At 40.1% G+C, this 23,976-nt stretch overlaps 1 protein-coding gene and 1 pseudogene across 4 annotated transcripts in view; both read left to right on the forward strand.

Moving 5' to 3' along the window:
* map2k4a (mitogen-activated protein kinase kinase 4a) overlaps positions 1-23,976 on the forward strand; it is a 135,308-nt gene that overhangs the window by 93,398 nt on the left and 17,934 nt on the right. The window lies entirely within an intron of this gene.
* LOC125463891 (U6atac minor spliceosomal RNA) lies at positions 16,350-16,462 on the forward strand (annotated as a pseudogene).

A 23,976-nucleotide genomic window follows, 5' to 3' on the forward strand; every position in this document is an offset into this window, starting at 1 on the left:
AGCACAACTGAGAAGTTGAAGAATGTATAAATCAAAGTAGGGAACTAACTAGGAAATTACTGCAGACAGAAGTTAATGAAGCCTAAAATGTCTGTTTGGAAAGCTTTGATATATTTTTGTTTAAATTTAAACATTTATATTAATTTAGTTTATTATGAAATGTACTTTTTGAAAATGTTACCCAACTTGCCCATTCAATCTTACTCTTCTAATTTTCAATATTTAACATTAAGACTCCAGCCTCAAAACCCTCAACTTTTGCTGAATAGTTTTTTCCCCTGGTACACTTGGAGGGATCCATTATCAATCCTATATACATTAAGCATATACATTTCATTATTTCTTCGAATGTGTCTATAGGTTTCTTTTGATGGAATCAAAGTATATCTCCTCACCACTTATTCCAACACCCAACATTTGTGTTGGTCAGTTGTTGGATTTGAAATAGATCATAATGATAAAAATGTCCGATTTTTACCCCCTGTGTAACACCACCTGTGATCTAATTTCTTTACCATATAATGTAAGCTCCATTGAAGTCTAGCATTTATGGACCCATCCCTTTGAGATAAACAGAGCAATATGTTCATTAGGAATAGTTGTTTCTTTATCTCAGTGCTTTAGACCTAGATTGAACAGAAATTTGGAATTATCACATTATTGCTTATGGTAATGAGGTTGAGTTTTAAAATCTTTCTTTTACCTATGAGCTCCGAGAATTGATTTTTATTTCAATAAACAATATATAAAAAAAAATTGAAAATTCAATTTGAACTTTATTTCAGTGTGTAATTTTTGCTATTTATAGAAGTTTATTTCTTGAAAAATTTTACTTCGCAGGTACATCGACTTCTGTAAGGCAACTGTGTTATACAGGTGTCAGCAGACCAAAACAGGGTGTGGGGAGGGAGACTGGCTTGCAACAAAGTTGTCAAGCTGGCTTATTTTTAAAAAGAAATAAAAATGGTCAGACGCAGTTTTGAACAATTTGCTTTAAAAGAACTAAGTCTGAATTTCCACCAATGCTAATAACCAGTAACATGACCACAGCAAGGTAAATTATGTAGAATCAAACACTGCAGCTTCTAAAGAAATAACTTCATCTCATATTGTAGTTTGTAAATGAGGTTGTGCACACCTTTTTCTCAGTTCACTGCAAGTCCTGTTCTCCAATCATCCCTATGTTCACTAGCATGACTTTATTCTGTCAAACTGTCTTGATTTTTAAATTCTCATTCCTCATTTTCAGAACAAACCTAGTCTGCCATCAATTCCCCAACCACCCATCTCTGTAATCTTCAATTGCACAAACACTGATATTAGCAGTTGGGTGTTGCAAATCATAAGTAGTTCATCATCGACCACCATATATTCAGTTATCCTTTTGTTCATGCTTTCACAAGGTGTAAGTATCATTCATTTGGCCAGTGTTTTTTGCCTGACCTAATTTTCCTTGAAGGTGGTTTGATCTACATCCTTAATTCAATATCTTTTGGTGTGGCTATGCCCAAAGTGCTGTTCAGAAGAGATTTCCAGGGGTCTTACAAGGCAACAGTGAAGGCTTGGGGACCACTTTGCAGAACACCTCCACTCGGTTCGCAACAAACAACTACATCTCCCAGTCGCGAACCATTTTAACTCCCTCTCCCATTCCTCAGACGACATGTCCATCATGGGCCTCCTGCAGTGCCACAGTGATGCCACCTGAAGGTTGCAAGGACAGCAAGTCATATTCCGCTTGGGAACCCTGCAGCCCAATGGTATCAATGTGGACTTCACAAGCTTCAAAATCTCCCTTTCCCCCACTGCATCCCAAAACCAGCCCAGTTCTTCCCCCCCCCTCCCCCCACTGCATTACAAAACCAGCCCAGCTCGTACCCTCCCCCCCATCCCTTCCTCCCACCTCAAGCCGCACCTCCATTCCCTACCTACCACCTTATCCCGCCTCCTTGACCTGTCCATCTTCCCCTCCCTATCTCCCCACCTATACTCTCCTCTCCACTTATCTTCTCTCCATCTTCGGTCCGTCTCCCCTCCCTCCCTATTTATTCCAGTTCCCTCTCCCCATTCCCTTCTCTGATGAAGGGTCTCGGCCCAAAACGTCAGCTTTTGTGCTCCTGAGATGCTGCTTGGCCTGCTGTGTTCATCCAGCTCCACACTTTGTTATCTTGGATTCTGCAGCATCTGCAGTTCCCAATATCAGTGAAACAACCCAGCCTGGACTCAAGTTCTGGAATTTCTTTCTTGCAACCCTCTGCCTTGCTTGTCTCTCTTTAATATGCTTCCTAAACCCTACCATTTTTCCCCTTTCATTTCATATCTCTTTGTAGTTCATTGTTACACTATCTTTTAAAATCACAGATTTAGAGGACACAGTAGGTCATTTAGGACTCTGATGAGGAGACGTTTCTTCTTTCAGAGTGGCGAGGTTGTAGACCTCTGCCTCAGAAAGCAGTTGAGACCAAAGCATTGAATGTTTTCAAGACTGAATTGGATACAGTTCTTACGGATAAGGGGATTAAAGGACACGGGGAGAAATCAGTAACAGGGTGCTGAGTTGGATGATCAGTCATGATCATATTGAATGTTAGAGCAGGCTTCAATTGCTGAATGGCCTAGTCAGGTACCTGCTTTCTGGCTCTAATGTCCCTGTGAAGAACTTTGATAGATTTTATTCCAGTGAATGTGCTGTGCAAGCATCAACCTTGTATTAACTTGCAGGATATTCTGACAGCACCACAAGAAGTGAAGTGGGCTCTGTTGTTATGTAAGGAAGCTTGTCCACCAATTACATCAAATTCTCACACAAAGCGATGAAATTAATGCCCCAGCGATGTATTTGTGATGTTAATTAAGAGAAGATGTTTGAGCAGGATGCAAGAATAATTTCTTTTTATCACATCGTGCCCTGGGAACTTGAACTTTCTCGCTAACACTTTTTTAAACTCATTCGTGGTATGTGGGTGTCAGTGAGCTAGCATTTACTACCCACCCTTAAATTGAGTGGCTGGGTAGACCATTTCAGAGTGCAAATAAGAGAGTGCCATTTGGTTCTGGAGTCGCATGTCACACGTACCAGATAAAGTCTTCTGTAAAGATGATTAGTGATCCAAATGGGTATTTATAACAATCAGTTATAATTTCTTGGCACCATTGTGGAGATTAACTTAGAACTTGATGTATTTAGTTTAAATTTGTGGTGGTGTTCGAACCAGTTTCCCCCACTGTATCTACATCTATTGGAAGGGCTTCTGGAAATTGATCACAGCCTAAACGCCAAAACGCATTGTCCAGTGCGATTTGCCATTTTAGCAGTTACATTGTGAAGCATTAAGAAAAACAGCATTCAGCCAAGCTTGTGTGACACCTGGCATTTTGCTCAAATGCTGAGCATTCAATCCCTGCTCCCCTTCCGGTTGGAATTGAATTTGAACATGGTGCTATCTCATAAAAGTGAGAAGAGTACAGAAGTAAAAACATGCTTCCTGTCAGTTGAGAAATCAGCAATGCAAAACTAGCTTTGACCGTCCACCTGAAAGTGCAATTGGGTGGAAAGAAACACAAATATCCTTGTTTCTAACTGAACTTGTGTATTTTGCATATATGTTCTTGTCCAATAGTTCCAGTTTTGTTTATTTTCTGTCTTAGAATATCATAACTAATAAATCCAATACTTAATACAAAAGCTTTTTAAACTTCAGTTGAATGAAATTCTCCTCTGCTTCTCCAAAATGATGCTTCTAAGCCTGTTCTGATGGTTAAGAGCTAGTTTTGTTATCCTTTGTGCCTTCTTCCACTTTAGCATAGAGCCCCAGGGGTATACTTGCATCTGATCACAGTGTTCTCGTGCAAGACTGCCTTATTTCTTTGCGAGCTCTGACTCATGTTGTGGAATGATTGCACTAGTGTTGTTGGAAGGCTTATGTTGACCATATTACATGTGTGTGTACGTGTATGGGCAATGTCTGTAAACTATGTGGCTCACAGGGCATCGAGACTGAGAGCAAGTGTCCCTTTAACAATGAGTCAGTATTTCCAGCAGGCATCAGTACACATACAGAACAAACAGGATCTGAGCCAGTTTCTCCCTCCGGAATAGTAAGACCATTGTTGTACACCTGCAAACACAGTTGTGGTTCCCAGGCTGAATTAATTTAGCACAGTTTAGAAACCTAATCTTTGGGGGTCTTGAGGCCCTCTGGTAGCATCCCTACCTCTGGGCCAAAAGATCTGAACTCAAGACCCACCTGCTACTTGCAGATGTGTCTCGTAACTTGTCTGAACAGATTAATTAAAAACATCTCCAGGAACTAAATCTGAGATTCACCAGCTCATTGATAATTTGCACGCCGCCTGTCGACTGCAAATTGGAAGGCAATTGTTTATTATTCAAACTCTGTAATATTTATGTGAATGGGCTGACTGTATCTCGTATTCATTTTAGTCAGGACCTGTTGATGTGATACAAGTTACATTTAGAAGTAAAGTCTATCTAGATGCCGAATAAAACAGAATAAAGCTGAATCTAGCGGTACAGCAAAAAGGTAGCTGGGTGACTGTCAAGAAGGAGAAAGGGAATAGACAGTGCAAGACACCCCTGTGGCCGTTCCCCTCAACAGTATACCATTTTGGGTACTGTTGTGGGGGATGACCTACCACAGGAAGGCCATAGCGTACAGGTCTCCGGCACTGAGCCTGACCCTGTGGCAGAGGGAAAGGTGGGAGAATAGGAGAGCAGTTGTAGTGGGGGATTCAATAGTAAGAGGCACAGACAGGCGGTTCTGTAGACGCAAACTAGATGAAACGATGCTATGTTGCCTCCTGGGTGCCAGGGTCCGTGATGAGGTGGATCATGTTTTCAAGATCCTGAAGGGGGAGGGTGAGCAACTAGCAGTCATGGTACACATCAGTACCAATGACATAGGGAGAAAAAAGATGGAGAATGTGAAAAATGAGTTCAGGGAGTTAGGTTGGAAGCTGAAGCTCAGGACAAAGAGGGTAGTTATCTCTGGATTACCACCAGTGCCATGTGATAACAAGGTAAGAAATAGGGAGATAGTGCAACTAAACACATGGCTACAGGGCTGGTATAGGAGGAAGGGCTTCCATTGTGTAGATAATTGGAGCACATTCTGGGGAACGTGAGAGCTGCACGGTAAGGATGGGTTGCACGTGAACCGGAAGAGAAAAAATATCCTGGGAGGGAGGTTTGCTAGAACAGTACGGGATGGTTTAAACGAGATTGTCAGGGGGTGGGGAACCGGATTTATGATTCAGAGGATGAGGTATTTGGTCTTCCGGCAGACACAGCAGGGAACAAGGTGGTTTGTAAAGAAATGCGGCCGATGGAGCGTAATTGCAGACACAGACATGGTTTGAAGTGTGTATACTTCAATGCTAGAAGTATCCAAAATAAAACAGATGAACTTAGAACATGGGTCGGTATTTGGAACTGCGATGTTGTGGCCATTACAGAAACTTGGGTAACTCGGAGAGGGGAATGGTTGTTGGATGTTCTGGGATTTAGATGCTTTAAGAGATAGGGAGGTTGGAAAAAAGAGGTGGGGGAGTGGCATTGCTAGTCAAGCCGAGTATGGCAGCTACTGAAAGGCAGTTCGAGAATGATATGTCTACAGAGTCATTTTGGGTTAAGGTCAGGAACAAGACAGGAGCAGTCACTTCGGGTATTTTTTAAAGACCCTTTTGAGATTTTTAAAAATTTTTTTACAGACCCCCTAAAAGTTGCAGAGAGGTAGAGGAGCAGAGTGGAAAGCAGATACTGGAAAGCTGCAGAAGGCACAGGGTTGTAGTCATGGGTGACTTCAACTTTCCAAATATTGATTGGAAACATTTTAATTGTAATAGTTTAGATGGAGCAGATTTTGTCCAGTGCATTCAGGAAGAATTCCTGACACAGCATGTAGATAGACCAACACGAGGAGAGGCCACGAATTTGGTGCTTGGCAACGAACTGGCCCAGGTGTTCGTTGGTAGGAGAGCATTTTGTTGGTAGCAATCATAACTCTATCATAAAGGAAACAGTCATGGATAAAGATAGGTACGTATGGCAGGGTAAAGGTTACAATTTGGAGAAGGATGTTTGCAATTCAGGAAGGCGAGAACTGGATAACATAAGTTGGGAACAGATGCTGTCAGCAAAAAGCACCACAGAAATGTAGAGATTGTTTAAGGAATGCATACTGCATGTGTATGATACGTTTGTCCCTAGCAGGCACAGATGATGTTGAGTGAGGGAGCCATGACTGGCTAAGAGGAAGAAGGAGGCTTATGTCAGATTTAGGAAAAGAGGAACATAAAAGGCTCCAGAGGGATACAAGTTATCCAGGAGGGAGCTGAAGAAAGGGCTATAAGGGAGTATGGGAAAACCTTGGTGGATAGGCTTTTTACATGTATGTGCAGAACAAGAGAATGATCAGAGAAAGGGTAGGGCCGATCAAGGATTGTAAAAGGAACTTGTGCACAGAGCCTAAAGAGTAAGGAGAGGTCCTTAATGAATACTTTTCTTCAGTATTCACAACTGAGGGGGACCTAGTTGTAGAGGAGGGCATTGTGAAACAGGCAGGTAGGCTAGAGGAGGTTGATGTTAGTAAAGATGTGCTGGGAATTCTGAGGAAGTTGAAGATAGATGTCCCCATCCCCGCCCTGATGGGATTTATCTGAGGATTCTTTGGGAAGCGAGGGTCAAGATCCCAGGGCCTTTGGCAATGATCTTTTCGTCCTCGCTGTCCATGGGTATAGTGCCGGAAGATTGGAAAAAGGGAACAGAGATAACCTCAGAAATTACAAGCCAGTTCGCCATATGTCCGTGGGCAGATTATTGGAAAGGGCTCTGAGATTTATGACCACTTGGAAAGGCACAGTTTGATTGGCGATAGTCAGCATGGGTTTGTAGATCATGCCTCTCAAACCTTATTGAATTCTTTGAAGAGGTGACCAAGCATGTGGATGAAGGTGAGCAATGGATGTGGTATACATGGATTTAAGTAAGACGTTTGATAAGGTTCCCCATGGTAGGCTCATGCAGAAAGTAAGGAGGCATGGGATAGGGGGGAATGTGGCAGATTGGTTTCAGAATTGGCTGACCCTTAGAAGACAAAGGGTGGTGGTGGATGGAAAATATTCAACATGGTGCTCAGTTATGAGTGGTGTACCCACAAGGATCTGTTCTGGGTCCTCATCTATTTGTGATTTTTGTAAATGATTTGGATGAAGGCGTGGAAAGTGCAAAGGTGGGTCACGTGGACAATGTGGAGGGCTGTTCTAGGTTACAAAGGGACATTGATAGGATGTGGAGCAGGGCTGAGAAGTGGCAGATGGAGTTTAACCCTGAAAAGTGGCCACCCAAGTGGATAGAGTTGTTAAGGCATATGGTGTGTTAGCTTTTATTAATAGAGGGATTGAGATCAAGAGGCATGAAGTTATGCTCCAGCTATACAAGAGCCTTGTTCGGCCACATCAGGAGTATCGTGCCCAGTTCTGGTTACCTCATTACAGGAAAGATGTGGAAACTTTGGAAAAGATGCAGAGGAGATTTACCAGGATGTTGCCTGGAATGGAGGAAAGGTTGAGAGCGCTACAGTATTTCTCTTTAGAAAGACAAAGGATGAGGGGTGACTTGATATACGTGTACAAAATGACCTGAGGTGTAGATAGAGTAGACAGCCAGAGACTTTTTCCTAGGTTGGAGGTAACTATTACAAGGGTGCATAGTGAGTGGAGGTAGATACAGGGGAAATGTCGGAAGTAGGTCCTTTACTCAGCGAGTGGTAGGGGCATGGAAGGCATTGCCGCAGAGGGTAGTGGAGTCGGTCTCATTAGGGACATTTAAGTAGTTATTAGATAGGCATATGGATGATAGTTTCAGGTAGCAGTGGAGGTTAGATAGACCTGAGGTTTAGGGTAAAAGTTCGGCACAACGTTGTGGGCCGAAGGGCCGGTACTGTGCTGTACTGTTCTATGTTCTGTAAAATAGTTGAAACTTGTAATGAGTGTTTTGTTACTGTGTTTGTAATTAATGACCTGTTCTGACTAAATTGATCTTTTTACAGATTTGTCATAAATCACTGTTCCTTAGGTCACCACTAATGTTTTTTCTGCTTTGCAGCTAATTGGTGACTCACCTGTAACTCGCGTAATTCCCATTGTCACTGGAATATGTGGTTGAATTTGTATATTGGATCTCAACATTGCATTATTTTGTTCCTGTGTACTTTTGATGTTTTGACTACAGTGCCAGTATAATTTTGTTTTTTGTTCTTTCACTAAGCTTTAGTTGTATCATAGTGGAAATACAAGCTATAGTTAGTGCTGGTATTTTTCATCAAGTTGACAATATAAAAATTTCAAATTCTCTCACTAAACGATACTGAAATCCTTGAGTTGCGACTAATGTTTGCTTTGTGAAAGGTGTCCAAAAGGGTTGTCATGATTGGCACAACAGTTTTTCAACTCCATACCCCCAATTTCATTTTTTAAAAATTAATATGGGCACTCATTGAGGGTTTTCGAGGGCTGAAGCAATTAGTTACGACAACAAATGGAAAATGTATGATATTTAGAGGGTTTAGAGCATTTAAAAAGAATAGGGAGGGGGGAAGAGAGGAGGGGGTGTAGCACTACTAATCAGAGAGGGTATCACAGCTACAGAAGCTTCCATTGTCGAGGAAGATCTGCCTATTGAGTCAGTATGGGTGGAAATTAGGAACAGCAAGGGAGTAGTCACCTTGTTAGGGGTTTACGACAGGCCCCCCCAATGGCAGCAGGGAGATTGAAGAAAGCATAGGTCAGCAGATTTTGGAAAAGTGTGGACGCAGTAGGGTTGTTGTAATGGGTGACTTTAACTTTCCTAATATTGATTGGAACCTCCTTCGAGCAGAAGATTTGAATGGAGCTGTTTTTGTAAGGTGTGTTCAGGAGGGTTTCCTAACTCAGTACGTTGACAGGCTGACGAGGGGAGAGGCCATTCTAGACTTGGTGCTCGGAAACGAGCCGGGGCAGGTATCAGATCTTGTGGTGGGAAAACATTTTGGTGATAGTGACCATAACTGCCTCACATTCTACATAGCTATGGAGAAGGAGAGGATTAGGCAAAATGGGAGGATATTTAATTGGGGAAGAGGAAGCTATGATGCGATTAGACATGAGTTAGGAAGCATGGACTGGGAGCAATTGTTCCATGGTAAAGGCACTATAGACATGTGGAGACTGTTTAAGGAACAGTCGTTGCGCGTGATGAATAAATATGTCCCTCTGAGACAGGCCAGAAGGGGTAAGATAAAGGAACCTTGGATGACGAGAGCGGTGAAGCTTCTCGTCAAAAGGAAGAAGGTAGCTTACATAAGGTGGAGGAAGCTAGGGTCAAGCTGAGCTCTAGAGGATTACAGGCAGGCGAGGAAAGAGCTCAAAAATGGTCTGAGGAGAGCCAGGAGGGGGCACGAGAGAGGCTTGGCAGAACAGATTAGGGAGAACACAAAGGCATTTTACACTTATGTGAGAAATAAGAGAATGGTCAAAGAAAGAGTAGGGCCGATCAGGGATAGCATAGGGAACTTGTGTGTGGAGTCTGAGGAGGTAGGGGAAGCCCTAAATGAGTTTTTTGCTTCTGTCTTTACGAAAGAAACGAACTTTGTAGTGAATGAAACCTTTGAAGAGCAGGTGTGCATGCTGGAATGGATAGAGATAGAGGAAGCTGATGTGCTGGCAATCTTGTCAAACATTAAGATTGACAAGTCGCCAGGCCCAGACCAGATTTGTCCTCGGCTGCTTTGGGAAACGAGAAATGCAATTGCTTCGCCACTTGCGAAGATCTTTGCATCCTCGCTCTCCACTGGAGTCGTACCTGAGGACTGGAGAGAGGCAAATGTAATTCCTCTCTTCAAGAAAGGAAATAGGGAAATCCCCAGCAATTACAGACCAGTAAGCCTCACGTCTGTCGTCTGCAAGGTGTTAGCAAGGATTCTGAGAACTTCTGACCATCTGGAAGATCATGGCTTGATTAAATGCAGTCAATACAGCTTTGAGAGGGGCAGGTCATGCCTCACAAACCTTATCAAGTTCTTTGAGGATGTGACTAGAAACGTTGATGAGGGTCAAGCTGTGGATGTGGTGTATATGGACTTCAGCAAGGTATTTGATAAGGTTCCCCATGGTAGGCTCATTCAGAAGGTCAGGAGGAATGGGATACAGGGGAACTTAGCTGTCTGGATACAGAATTGGCTGGCCAACAGAAGACAGTGAGTGGTAGTAGAAGGACAATATTCTGCCTGGAAGTCAGTGGTGAGTGGTGTTCCACAGGGCTCTGTCCTTAGGCCTCTACTGTTTGTAATTTTTATTAATGACGTGGATGAGGGGATTGAAGGATGGGTCAGCAAGTTTGCAGACGACACGAAGGTTAGAGGTGTCGTTGACAGTATAGAGGGCTGTTGTAGGCTGCAGCGGGACATTGACAGGATGCAGAGATGGGCTGAGAGGTGGCAGAAGGAGTTCAACCTGGATCAATGCGAGGTGATGCATTTTGGAAGGTCGAATTTGAAAGCTGAGTACAGGATTAAGGATAGGATTCTTGGCAGTGTGGAGGAACAGAGAGATCTTGGTGTGCAGATACATGGATCCCTTAAAATGGCCACCCAAGTGGACAGGGTTGTGAAGAAAGCATATGGTGTTTTGGCTTTCATTAACAGGGGGATTGAGTTTAAGAGTCGTGAGATCTTGTTGCAGCTCTATAAAACTTTGGTTAGACCGCACTTGGAATACTGCATCCAGTTCTAGTCGCCCTCTTATAGGAAAGATGTGGATGCTTTGGAGAGGGTTCAGAGGAGGTTTACCAGGCTGCTGCCTGGACTGGAGGGCTTATCTTATGAAGAGAGGTTGACTGAGCTCGGTCTCTTTTCATTGGAGAAGAGGAGGAGGAGAGGGGACCTAATTGAGGTATACAAGATAATGAGAGGCATAGATAGAGTTGATAGCCAGAGACTATTTCCCAGGGCAGAAATGGCTAGCACGAGGGATTATAGTTTTAAGCTGGTTGGAGGAAAGTAGAGGGGATGTCAGAGGCGGGTTCTTTACACAGAGTTGTGAGAGCATGGAATGCGTTGCCAGCAGCAGTTGTGGAAGCAAGGTCATTGGGGACATTTAAGAGACTGCTGGACATGCATATGGTCACAGAAATTTGAGGGTGCTTACATGAGGTTCAATGGTCGGCACAACATAGTGGGCTGAAGGGCCTGTTCTGTGCTGTTCTATGTTCTATATGCTGAAAAAATTTCTGTTGCAAATTGACTGCCCTATAATGCTGCAATAATGATTGGAACACTGATGGGAATGAACGTTTCTTTGTTTCATTCTTGTTCTTCAGTATAATTGCAGCTGATGAATATATTCAGTCGTCATGTAGCTTGTTTATTGGGTTAACAAACACCAAAAGGTGCAAATTACATCGGCACGTCAATCAATGTGTTAATTTAACTAGTTTAAAATTTCGCAAATTGCTCTGCCACTTCTAACTTGTGAATGGTTCATTCTCTGTAAATGGATTATTTTCAGGCGCTCCAGCTGCCAAGATTTTTTGATGCACGGAATATTACAGGGACAGTTTATGAAATTCTGCCATTTTATCTGACAGCCTAGTATTACAATGGAAGCTTAATTTGAGTGATATGGCAGTGGATTTGGGAAAGCATTAATCAAGGGGAGACAAAAGCTCTGAGTAGCTTTCTCCATGTTTTGCTGCATTTATACATTTCAGGATGTCAATTGAGTGCCAGTCGAAGGGAGTATGTTCTTTTGACTTATCTGACTTTGAGGCAGAGCACAAAAATGTTTTCCCGGGGCAGTAAGACGTTAAGATTGTAATTGTACTATGCTGGCAGAATCAACAGCATTGTGACCTTATTACTGTAGACTGAGTATTAAATGCCTTTTGAGGTCAAGTGGAGAACAATGTAAGTGTTAAATGAATAACTGGACTATTGCAAACAAATGGAACAAGAATTTAAACTGAATTTACGAGAATTACTTTTAATGATTCCGGGAAAGTATGTTGAGACAAATTGTCAATGAAGACTGCAGTCTGTCTGCATCATTGATGTGAGCAACCAAGGAACTAGATTATTGTGTCTCATGTGAATCAGTTAAAATGTGACCCTGTGTATTGCTTTGTTCCTGATTTTAATAATGGAACTAAATGTAGAGAGCATTTTTCTCATAATCTCTTCGTATGTCTAAAGTTTGTGTTGTTTGTTTACTTTTTTTTGCTGAGTTCGTGTCCCAATGGCAATATTAAGTCACATGGCCACTGGGTGTTGGCTCAAAGCTTGGTTAAGCAGTGGTGAAAACAGACCGAGAATAAATGAAAATGTGTTCGTGGTGTGGTCTGAGGGTTGTGAAATATTTCATTGACAGCCCAAGATAATGGTGATTTGTTAGTGAGCCCAAAATTATGACCCTATTGCTGCAACAGCATTTATTTTTAACTGGTTCTGAGTGAAAACAGGGAAAATAACAAGTAACTAGTCACTTTTGTAATTCTTATTGTCCATGATGCATTGCAAATTATATTTATAATCAGGATGTCTTTGTGATCTTAATCCTGATGTTGACAATGCTGTCCTATCCTTTCGCCTCTCATAAGTAATGGAAGTCTTTCTTGTCCACATTCGGGAAATCAACATTTTCATCCTTAATCTTGTATGCAATTGAAGTTCGTTATTCATTTGGATCTCCACTCAATCCCTTTTAACAATGACTAACGTGTTGTTCAAATGAGTGGCAGCATCCATCCAAACATAGGAAATATGCTGCAGTTCAACTTCTGAGTAAACTTGAGAATTAATGAGGGTGTTGGGCATAATCTCAGCCTAATTCTAATTAATGATAGCTCATTGATATCAACTTCGGATCTGTTTAGCACTAAATAGGTAATCTTGCTTGGATCACACAAGGACATCTGGTGTAGAAAATAGAGACTTCATGCTGCTCATGCATACAAAGTTTGAAGGTATTTTTGTGGTAGAGGAGTCTTTCCTCCCAGCAGTTTTAAATGTGCCTAAGGAGTAATCGTTGTTAATACTGGATGCCAAAAATGAGCACAAACTGGTTGGGTGAAATGGCCTGTTCTTATGCTGCATTTTCTGCGCAATTGTTTTGCTTAAGCACAATGTGACAACTGTTTATTTATAATTACCTAATAAAATAAGAGGTTAAAGGCCGGCAGTTCCTTTAGAACTCAAAACATACTTCTATGTTTACTGTTAATCATTTCAGATTGCTTGATTTCCAGAGAAGCGCAAGAGTTAATTAGAGCGCTCCAATACTTTTCAGCAGCTGGCATTTAATCAGAGTAATATACATGAGAAAAATAGAGCTATTTATGGAGAGTGTGATGGAATGAGATGGGAAAAGTTGGGAAATTCAGTGCTTTGAGTTCAGAAGGAATGGCGGACTTCATTCATCCCTGGTACTTGCCAAGTAACCAATCTTCTTTCCAGTAGCAGTGTTGAAGTCGAGCTGTGTTACTCCACAATGGAGGGTAAACAATTGACTATGATTTCTTAAGCTAATTTATGTCCTAAGAAGAAATGACCCAATTCAGTGTTTGAACTTAAAAGTTGCTAAATGGTAGTTATTTTAATATGCTTCCTATTGGCATTGCCATTTTTATTGGTTGAAAATATCTGCAATGTCTAATCCTTTATCAACACCAGTAACTATACTTGTAAAATTTACACTTTTCTTGTTTACAGTCATCTCAATTGCTTATGCTGCAATTCCAGTAAATTTTAACCCATTCTTATTTTTAAATCAAATTTTGTGGCTTCAGTGTAATATCAAAGATCCAACAAAATTTGTGAAAAAATAACTTTACAGCATTCACACTGTACTAATATTGAAACAGTTAATGTGCTAGAGTTTCATTCAATAGAAAATCCCACTTGTCACTGACCTCATGGTGGAGGCATATTCTGTACTGTTTAAAAAAAACAATTTTCAAAGTATGCACACTTGTGTCTTGGATTAGCGAGTGACATCCTTTACTTTCCTATCTAAATTTGGTAGCCCTTCAAATGATGGTCATTCTTGTGTTTGTATTTGCGTCTAATGAATATGTAACTTCACATTCATTATGCAATTTGGCCTTGCCCAGTCCAAGTGAGCTCAGGGAAAAGATATGTGACTTGAATCGTAATATGCTACTTCCTGTTTGATACAATAACAGTTTCTGTCCTAGATTAGACTTTGTTTTAGCAGTTTCTGTAACATGGAAAAATAAATTGATTATTTATATATAAAGTTGGAAAAAAATACATGTATTGGTTTGGTAAGTTTTAAAACTTCCTTGGCAGATTATTTAATAATTTACACTAAATTTGTATCCTTGGATTATAGTGTAAAACAAGTAATTTTGTAAATTATTTCTATAACATTTTGCAATGTGCAATAAATAGAATACTTGGTTTTTTATTCCACCTTCGCTAGAAGAATTACATCTTATGGTGCCAAAAATGACTTTGAAATTACTAAGTGTAGACATGACCTAAGCTTTGGAACTAAGTTCATTAATATGGGCCAGCACCAACTGATGTAATGTTCTAAGTTTAGGCAGTAAAAGCCCTAAACTCTGTTGACATCATTAGCTGTATTCAACTTATTCTGAATGAGTGAGCTGAGATATTTTTCATCTCAAACTACTCAAGTATTAAGGTGACATCATTGGCATCCCTTTGATAAAGTACATTTTGCTCACAGCATTGGCGTTTTAGGAATTCCTACGGGTGATGTTAATAACGTGGACCTTAGCCATGCTGCCTTCAGTTACTGTAGAAAAATTGCAACATTGACTGGCATTCAGTGTTTGATTTACCTGAAGCTCTAAAAATGTTTTATTATTTCGAAAGCAATTTGACAGTGTATCTAAATGTTTATGAAAGCATGAAATGACTTCAAATAAGTTCCGGATATTGCTTTAAAGCCTTAAAACCAATTGACTGTTGGAATATGAGGTCTGAAATACCAACTGGCACAAAGTACATTTAACTTTCAATACCATACAAAAATGGGATAAACTTATTGAGAGACCTTCCAAACAAAAACCAGCTTTAGGGTCACTAATCGAATGGTAGGCTGGATCAGCTAGGTTCTTTTCGTCATAGTTTAGTTCAGATAATACAAGAAATAATGTCAGCTAAGTAGAATGCAGTTTGCTAAAAATAACAAGATCACAAGTACTTATTTAAAAACAGTTAAACCAGTTTGAAATTTTAGCAAATTAATAGCTGACCTCCATCACACCAAGTCGGGGTATTTGTTATACTGAAGAAATGCAGTTTTCAAAAATAAGTTGGTTTTTAATTCTGCTTTGAATTGTGGTTCAGAAGTTAGGTTTATTGGGTTGTTTGTGGACTGTTCATCTGATGCTATTGTATTATTGTGACTGTTGTTACATTTTTAGTCAGATGCGAAAATGTTTTTCATTATCCTTTTTCCAAGCAGAACTTCTCTACAATGTATGCATGGGGATGGGAAAAGACCATTATTCTCACCTTCATTGCAATAAGTAACCAATTTAGTTTGTCATACTGTTCACAAGACCAAGGGACCACCTGTGTTCCAAAAGGAATTGGAAAACACTGAGCAGAAAATAAGTGCTCATCTCAAAGGATGGTCATGAAAAATTGAGATTTTTGAAGGTGCAGAGAAAATAAAACTTGAAATCAGTCAGTGAATTCTAAAGGGTGATAGAATAATAACTGGTGACTCAATTATCAATGGAGTAAGCTGAAAAGACTTTGTATGCTGAATTTGGAAAAGTGTGTTCTGGCGAAGTAGTTTGGGGAAGATTGAGCCAATTATGGTAAAATTGAGGGTTAGCAGAGTGTGCTTTGGAAAACAGGTGTGAAAGTTCTTGTCACTTCACTGAGGATGTTACTGTGACAGGTTGACAAGGATACAAATAAACCAATATGATGCTTCTTATTGCGTACCAGCCACAAATGATGCTTGTGAGGTTAGAGAATTTTGTTTCAGCCCTGTCACAGTTTTGGGGTGGCAAATGCATGGTGAGTTTCGCAGCTGGCTGGGTGAGATAGTAGAATGGCAATGTGGAAGGAAGTGGAAAAGCTGTCTTGGTAATGAGGTTAAGGTGGGATTTGAAGCTGAGGTCCAAGTTCAGTCAGGCTCGGTGCAAGATACAGCTCAGTCAAGGGAGATGAGCAATGGATCAAAGGTGTTGAATATCTTGAGAAAAGTACTTGCAGTATGTCATGATTTGATGTTGAGTTGGCAACTGGGCAACATTGTTATTTCATCCAATGAAAATTTGCCTTCAGCTGCTTATGTTGCCAAGCAGTGGAGTGAAGGTTAGCTGTCCCCTTGGAACAGGCCCAGAGGCCTTAGAATACAAATGGTTAAGCATTGCCATCTCCTCCACGTCATCTAACCATGTTTAGGGCCCTTTTAAGGCACAGGGATAGGTTCCCTACTCTGGACCAGGAGGCCTGGGTTCAAATCTCACCTGCTCCAGAGGTGTGTAATAACCTGTGAAAAGTTGTTAATTAGTTAATAAAAATGGTTGCCAAACAATCCTGCAGATAATATAGCAAATATTGCTAATTATCATTGCAATCGTCTATCAAATCGATGTTTACACGTTCTGTCATCCAGTTAGTTATTGCTAATCAGATAATACTTAAAGATAATTCAGTTTTGGCAGCACCTTCGATCATCAACCTAAATCAAAATTATTGATCTGATAAGCACTAAACTAATGACATGTTTCCGAAATACAACAGCAATGCATTTAAACAGAATATTTCACGAATGTAATGAGTCTCACTTATCAGTAAGTGAGATATATGTGCGAAGTACACTGTCAGCCTTGTTCCGGTTGATCAATCTTTCAAACAAATCTAAAGACTATTTTGAGGAAATGATGTGAATTTCAGAGGTTTCTGCCATTGTTCAAAATAACTTGTCTGGTCTGAGGCCTACACAATGGTTTCTCCTTGGACATGTTGTTTACTTAGGAATGAAGGAACCATGTCTGAATAATAAAGGAAAAGTAGTGTCTGGTGTACTTCTGTTTTGTATTTTGAAGTTTTATTTGATTACATGAAATGTGGCAATAAATGTTTGTAACTCCAAGTTAAGACAAGAAACTTGAATTTTTACTGTCTCTCATGGTCCCAGGAAGCACTTCATGGTCAATGAGATTTGTTGTAATGTTGTAATCTTGGGAGTGTATTATCCAATTTGCACATGTTAAGTTCCCACAAATGCAAGTTAAATGGAGAGATTTTCTTCCTGTGAAGTGGGTCAAAGGACAAATATTGGCCAGTACACCTGGAATAATTCCTTTAACCACCTTCAAAATAATATCATGGATCTTTCATATACTGCCAAAGTCTGATGTCATTTGGATCAGACTGCAGTTCTGATCACGTTGCATTGTCTCAATGCTGATTTGCAGTATAAATCTTGATTTTTCTTTTGCACAAGTTTTTTGAGTGGGATTTGAATTCACAGCTTTGATTCAGACTTGCATGCTTTCAGCTGAGAATTTGCATTTGTATGGTATTTGTATTGCTTTAACATGTAGTGTCTATTTTTCAGACAAATGAGGGAAGATATTTTGTGAAGTGAAATGAACCACTATGTTTTTGGTGGTGATTGAAGAAAATAGATTGCCAGAAAAACACCCTCCTCCAATTCACCACATGACCTGGGGTCTTGGCGAGATCTTAGTAAGAACAATAGTGGTTGGGAATTTGTATTTCTTGTCCCTTACGCTGAGATTTTAGCAATTACACCTCAAATCCTGGGAGCGGGGATGTTTGCTCATCCAACTTACTGTTGGAGGCGAGAATGTTAGATAATCAGAAACATACTTGTATTAATACTGCTTAATCTATTAACACATTTTTGACTCCTGACTTAGTATGATTGAATTTTAATTTGCAAAGTGTTTTGTGAACTCTACTGAAGCTCACTGTATGAAGTATTGTGTACTGTTTTTATTTCTTATCCTTTATGTAGTGGAGTAAAAATAAATTCCAGTTAGCTCAATTTTATGCTGAATAGCTTGAGGTGATGAGCTAAACTGTGTAGAGTATAAGGTCAAATGTCGTCCTTGGTCTGTGCTGTTAAGTTACCTCAGCTGGGCAGCAATTGAGGTCTAGGATTTTTTGTATTAGTTTTGGAAAAGGGAATATCAGCCAAGTTTCCAGCTCCAGTGACTCATTACTAGAAACTGAATGTGAATTTTAAGTAAGGAAGAGTTCAGCTTGACTGTGATGTCAACTGTTGGACTATGGGGGAAACATTGCTTTACAAAGATAAGCTGTTTAATTCTCAAATGGTTGTCTTTTAAAGCATAATCTTGCAAGTATTGAAGCTATGAGGAAAAAGTGCAAAATAGCAGAAGGTTGGAGAATTGTTACAATTTATCAAATATACCATTGAATAGGCTCCCTCCTGTTGGTGCTACAAATTGGGGTTTGCTGCTATTCAGAATTGCCAGGAAAAAATTGGTAACTTTGTCAAGGCCATGACCAGCAGTCTTGCGACTATAATATGTTTAGCTATAACCACTCATCAATAGAAGACTTTATTTGAAAAATATGAATGTCAGCAATTTCAGCTGATGTCAATTGTTATATTTATTTTAAGCTTCATTTCGTCTTTGAGATTGGTGAATACTTGAGCAGAATTTGAACTTAAACGTATTAACGGATAAATAACAAAGGTAGACATATGGAATTTAGTCAAAGATCAGCCTTGGTCTTATTGACTGGTGCTTACCTTGTCCTTTTTCCTGTAGCAATAATTGAAAAAAGCTGATCTGAATTGGGTCGTAGTGTATACTTCCCAGGTGCTGAAAACATAGATGGTTAGTAAACGATAAGTATCAATCTCTGGGGCAAAATCAGAAGTTGCTGGAAAAATCCGTTGACTTTGCCAGTAGTTTTCTGATTTTGTTTGATTTCCAGCATCCACAGTTCCGGTTTTTTTTTTAAAGAAACCACCTGAGTATCTTGTGTGCTCATTCATTATCCTCAGGCTTGTGGTTTCCCTCTTCTCTGCCATCATTGTTCACTGAGGGGAAAAATATGCTGTTGCTTTTGGCATCTATATTGAACTTCATGATCGACTACCACGTTGGACATCTGAGTTTTTTATACTTAAATTGACAAATTAAACTTACTTTCAAAAACATGCAACATTGTCACAACAGCGTTGTCAATACAGTGAGATAATGCACACACTTAAGTAGGCAATTTAGTGTATGTACCAGAAATCAAACCCATAAACTTTTCATATGAAATGTGTACTTCACACCATTCTCTCCACCCCCGCCATGCACACACGCGCGCGCACACATCAGCGCACATCCGCGCGCGCAGGACGATTAGCCTTTATGTGTATGTTTGTCTTTCATAATGTAGAAAGTTGTTGAAAATTAAGTACATTAATTGACTTTTAGAATTCAGTTTGCTTCGTAAAATGTTGCTTCGAGTGTAGCTAAAGGGTACTTCTGTAAAATGTGCCATTAAGATGCATTTCAAGAGGAAATTGAGGCATGTGGTGGGAACTAATTAGTCAAAAGTGCCAAAAATAAAACACAAACTTCTGAATGGGAGGAAAGGAAAGGAAATGCTAGTGTATCATCCATCAACCACAGAACCATTTATTTTTGATGGGAATGAGATGAATTTCAAGGAATCTGAATTCTAGCAAGTATGTCTCTTTTTAAAATTTGAATTAACAATGTTAATATTTCACTGAAGAGGGAAGAGAGAAGGTTGACTGAGGTGGATACCTTTAATTTTAAGTACAACCACATTTAACAATGGTGTTCACAAAATGAAAGTTGGTTTTGGGGGGCAAATGTCAAATGTTCCTCCCAATGGAGAGTTATCATGTCGTCTGGTGTGTTTGACACCAAACTTATCTGGGGAATTGGTGGACTTCAACATAGGCAAATGTGAAGTCAATGGGCCCCATTATTTCTGGAATATTGAAGGAAAATAGCATGTATTCCACACCTGAATATGATTTTATCAATTCCTCCTGAAAGTCAAAAGATGTCAACTAAGGACAGGACCACAGAATTTTATGACCTCCCTTAGTTTCTTTTAGCCTTTTCACAGTCATTGTAAATGTGGACAGTGGCATTTGAATGGGGTTCAAGAGCGGGAGTGTCATCTGTGGGGGATCATTATCTTCGAGAAAAGGAGAAATATTTTGGGAATAAAGAAAACTTAGTTTACAGCTTGACAAGGAAATATAAGCATGAAAAGTAATCCAGTAAAGCTTCACTGAATGTAATTCTGCTTACTTTCTGCTTTGGAAGTGGGTGTGCTTTTCTTGAGTTCAATTGTCTGAAAATGAACTTGAAAACCTAATTTTCCGCCCAGTTGAAAGCTGAGATTTGAAGGATTGACATTGCAGCATAATAAATTTGAGCAGATCAAACTTTTTTTGTGAATTATATCTAAAACAGGAAATCAAACTGCTGATTAGTAAAATATTTAATGGCCCATGCTGTTGTACAGCATCTGGACAATTAAACACACATGGAAGATGATTCATGTGAATAAAATATGTAAAATCCTCTGTCACCTAAGCTATGAAGTAAAAACCAAGAATCAAAACCTAGGTTTAAGCTATCTGCAATGCTTTCACAAAAAATTGTATCACTCCTCTTATGTAAAGTAAGTTTTATGTCCCTTAAATTTTCCTGTGGAATAAAGTTAGCGTACCAGATGTTCTAGAAAAGGCAATCTTTTAGAATAGTTTTCATTTCAAATGGAATTTTCTCAGTCTAGCACACTATTTTCTGATAATCAAAAGGAAATAGATTCAGATATAGGTGGACTCGTGGGATTAGGCTCAAAGCTTTGTAAATATAAAAGCAGCTGCTAAAGAAAGGAGGAAAGCCATGCTGTGATACTGTCATGAAAATCCAAACTGAAGTTGGTGCGAGTCAAATGAAACATTTCATCAAAATTATTTATTGAGGGCGACATCTGCGGTTGATAGATTTCAAAATGTGGCTCCCTTCACAACATTTAATTGTAATGGGCTTTGGTATGGCAGAGTAAGTGGTGGCTTCAAGATCTTGCTTGTTGGCAAGAAAGTGAATTACCCTGCAGTAGGTAGATTTTCTGGCGTCTTCATGTGGAAATTCATGAAGTGTTGAGATGCAGCCTGAAGGTTTGTACATAGGTCATTGAAATAGCGGGAAGAACAGGTTTATAGGAGCATGAGAACAGGAATAGACTATTCAGTCCCTCCAGCCTGAGTTGCTGTTGAGGTCATGGCTGATCATTGACTTCAGTGTCAATTTCCCATGCTATCCCCCATATCCCTTGTGGTCATTAGCATCTAAAATGCTAAATGATCTCAGCCTTGCTGATTAATGATGCTGAAGATTCACTATCCACTCCTGAAGAAATTCTTCCTCATTCTGAAACCCAAAGGCTTTGCCCTCACCAGTGAGGATGTCCCTTGACTAGAAATCCCAGCCAGAAGAAACTTCTTTTGCACCTATCCTGGCTAACCCTTTCAAAAAGAAATTATGCTTTTGAGATATCACATCATTCTTCTGAACTTGAGAAAATACAGCCACTGTCGCCTCAGCCTCTATATGTAGGACAGTCCTGTCATTCTAGAAATTGGCTTGTTTGAATCTCAATGGGCATTCTCTATGCAAATTGTATCCTTCCTTTGGAAATGGGACTAAAAATGGACACAGGATCCAGATCTGGTCTCAAGTGCTCTCCGCAATTGCACCAAGATCACAGTTCTCAAATGCTCTTGTGGCAAAAATGAAGGTATCGTTTGTTTTCCTAATTACTTGCTGCACCTGCCTGTTAGCTTTCTCTCTGAATGTTTAAGTTAATCACTTCCTTGACACTGGTGCAAATACTGTCAAGTTACCCAAATTCTTTTCTTGCCATCTCTGTCAAAAGAAACAGTTGGCCAAAGATAGAGCAGCAGCACTTTTCTCCTCTTGTGCAAAGCCATGTTCCTGATATTCATCAACAAAATAGGAAAATACTCTGTTAGAAACTTGGAATAAAGAAGTACTGGAAAGAACTCAGCAGGTCAGACAACTAGTTAATTGATCATCTCAATTTGAAGGAAAATTCCTAGCTGCCAGAATTGTTGTACAACCATTGAAAGAATGCAGCTGGCGAAGGTCAACACCTACCCATTTATCACCTCCCTCCCCACTATACAACATACCATCCAGGTGAAGCTGCACTTCCAGAATCTAATCTACGCAACCGCTGCTCACAATGTGGTCTCCTCTACATTGGAGAAACAAAGCATAGTCTGGGTGACTGCTTCTCAGAACGCCAACGTTCTGCTTGCAAAAAGATTCTGAGCTACCAGTTGCCTGCCACTTTAACACACCACCCTGTTCCCTGGCCAGCATCTGTCTCCAGCTTGATGTAGTGTTCTGCTGAAGTTCAACGCAAGCTGGAAGAACAGCACCTCATTTCCCCTTGGGGACTTTGCAGCCCTCTGGGCACAATATAGAGTTCAATAATTTTAGGGCCTAACTCTCCCATGAACCAGCCCCCTACCCCAAACACCATGCCTTGTTATCTCAGCCTGCCATGACATAGCACCTATTATTAATCAATAATAGTCCCCATTAACACCTATTCACCCTCCTAGTCAGATCGTAATCACCATCTTTGTCTGTCCAACTGTTCTTGTCTCTGTCCAGGCTCTGTCCTATCGTTTACTCCTTACCCCATTCCCCCTCCCTATTTTCTGCGTATAAATTGAGGTTTTCCCAGCTACCATCAGTTTTGAGGAAAGGTCACTGGACCCAAAACATTAACTGTGACTTTTTTTTCTTCACAGATACTGCCAAACCAGAGCTTTTCCAGCAATTTCTGTTTTTGTTGTAATAGAATGTTCATTCTGGCCTTAATGCCGTAGTTGTTTATAGACTTGGTTTTCCAGAAACTACTTACACTCTTTATGAATGTATGTATTTCCATTTAATGTCAAGACTCATTTAAAGGAAAAAGGGTTTTTTTAACTGCACCAAATAATCATCTTTAAGTTATAATGACCTGCAAGACCTTTGTGACTTCAACATTTATATTCAAATTAGCCATTGTATTCAACACTCTTGGCAGGGGGCGGCGGTGGGCTGGTTGCGGTGGTTTGGGATGGGGTGGTGTTTGACAAGTGGATTCTGAGGAGTCCAAAGTAAGGTGGCATAATGCTAAAATTATATTTTGGCTAATTGCAATAATATTGGCAAACACCTTCACACAGATGGTAATGGGAACCCCTCTCAAAAAAAACTGTTGAGGCTTTCGGAGATAGTAGGAACTGCAGATGCTGGAGAATCTGAGATAACAAGGTGTAGAGCTGGATGAACACAGCAGGCCAAGCAGCAGCATAGGAGCAAGAAAAGCTGACATTTCGGGCTGAGACCTGTTCTGAAGAAGGGTCTAGGCCCGAAACATCAGTTTTCCTGCTCCTATGATGCTGCTTGGCCTTTTGTGGCTTTGATCATTTGAGAAATTGCGAAGAGAGAATGTTCAGTATTTTTTCGGTGAAATAACATAAAAGCAAGAAAACTGAGTTAAGGTGTAGTAAGGCCAGCTTGTTAATTGAATTGAAAGCAGATCTGACTTTGAAAGGGATAGTTCCCAGGCCATGTTGAGTGGTCTAATTTCTGATAATTACTTACCCATTTTGTATAACTGTTGGTTGCTTCTATTTTGAAAAGAAAACACGTTGCCAAAATACTTGGAAGTTTTGAGGTCCCCAATCCCTGTTCGTGATTGTTATTATTGTCTAGTTAGTTCTTTACCATATAATCTATGCTAGAACTGCAAAATGTCCTGTGCAATGTTTCCATTTCCTAATTATTAAAAATTAACTCCTAAAAGGGCATGTCTTGATGGATACACTCTGACAATGGTGAGT

This window comes from Stegostoma tigrinum, chromosome 22 (assembly GCF_030684315.1).
Source record: "Stegostoma tigrinum isolate sSteTig4 chromosome 22, sSteTig4.hap1, whole genome shotgun sequence".
Lineage (NCBI taxonomy): Eukaryota > Metazoa > Chordata > Chondrichthyes > Orectolobiformes > Stegostomatidae > Stegostoma > Stegostoma tigrinum.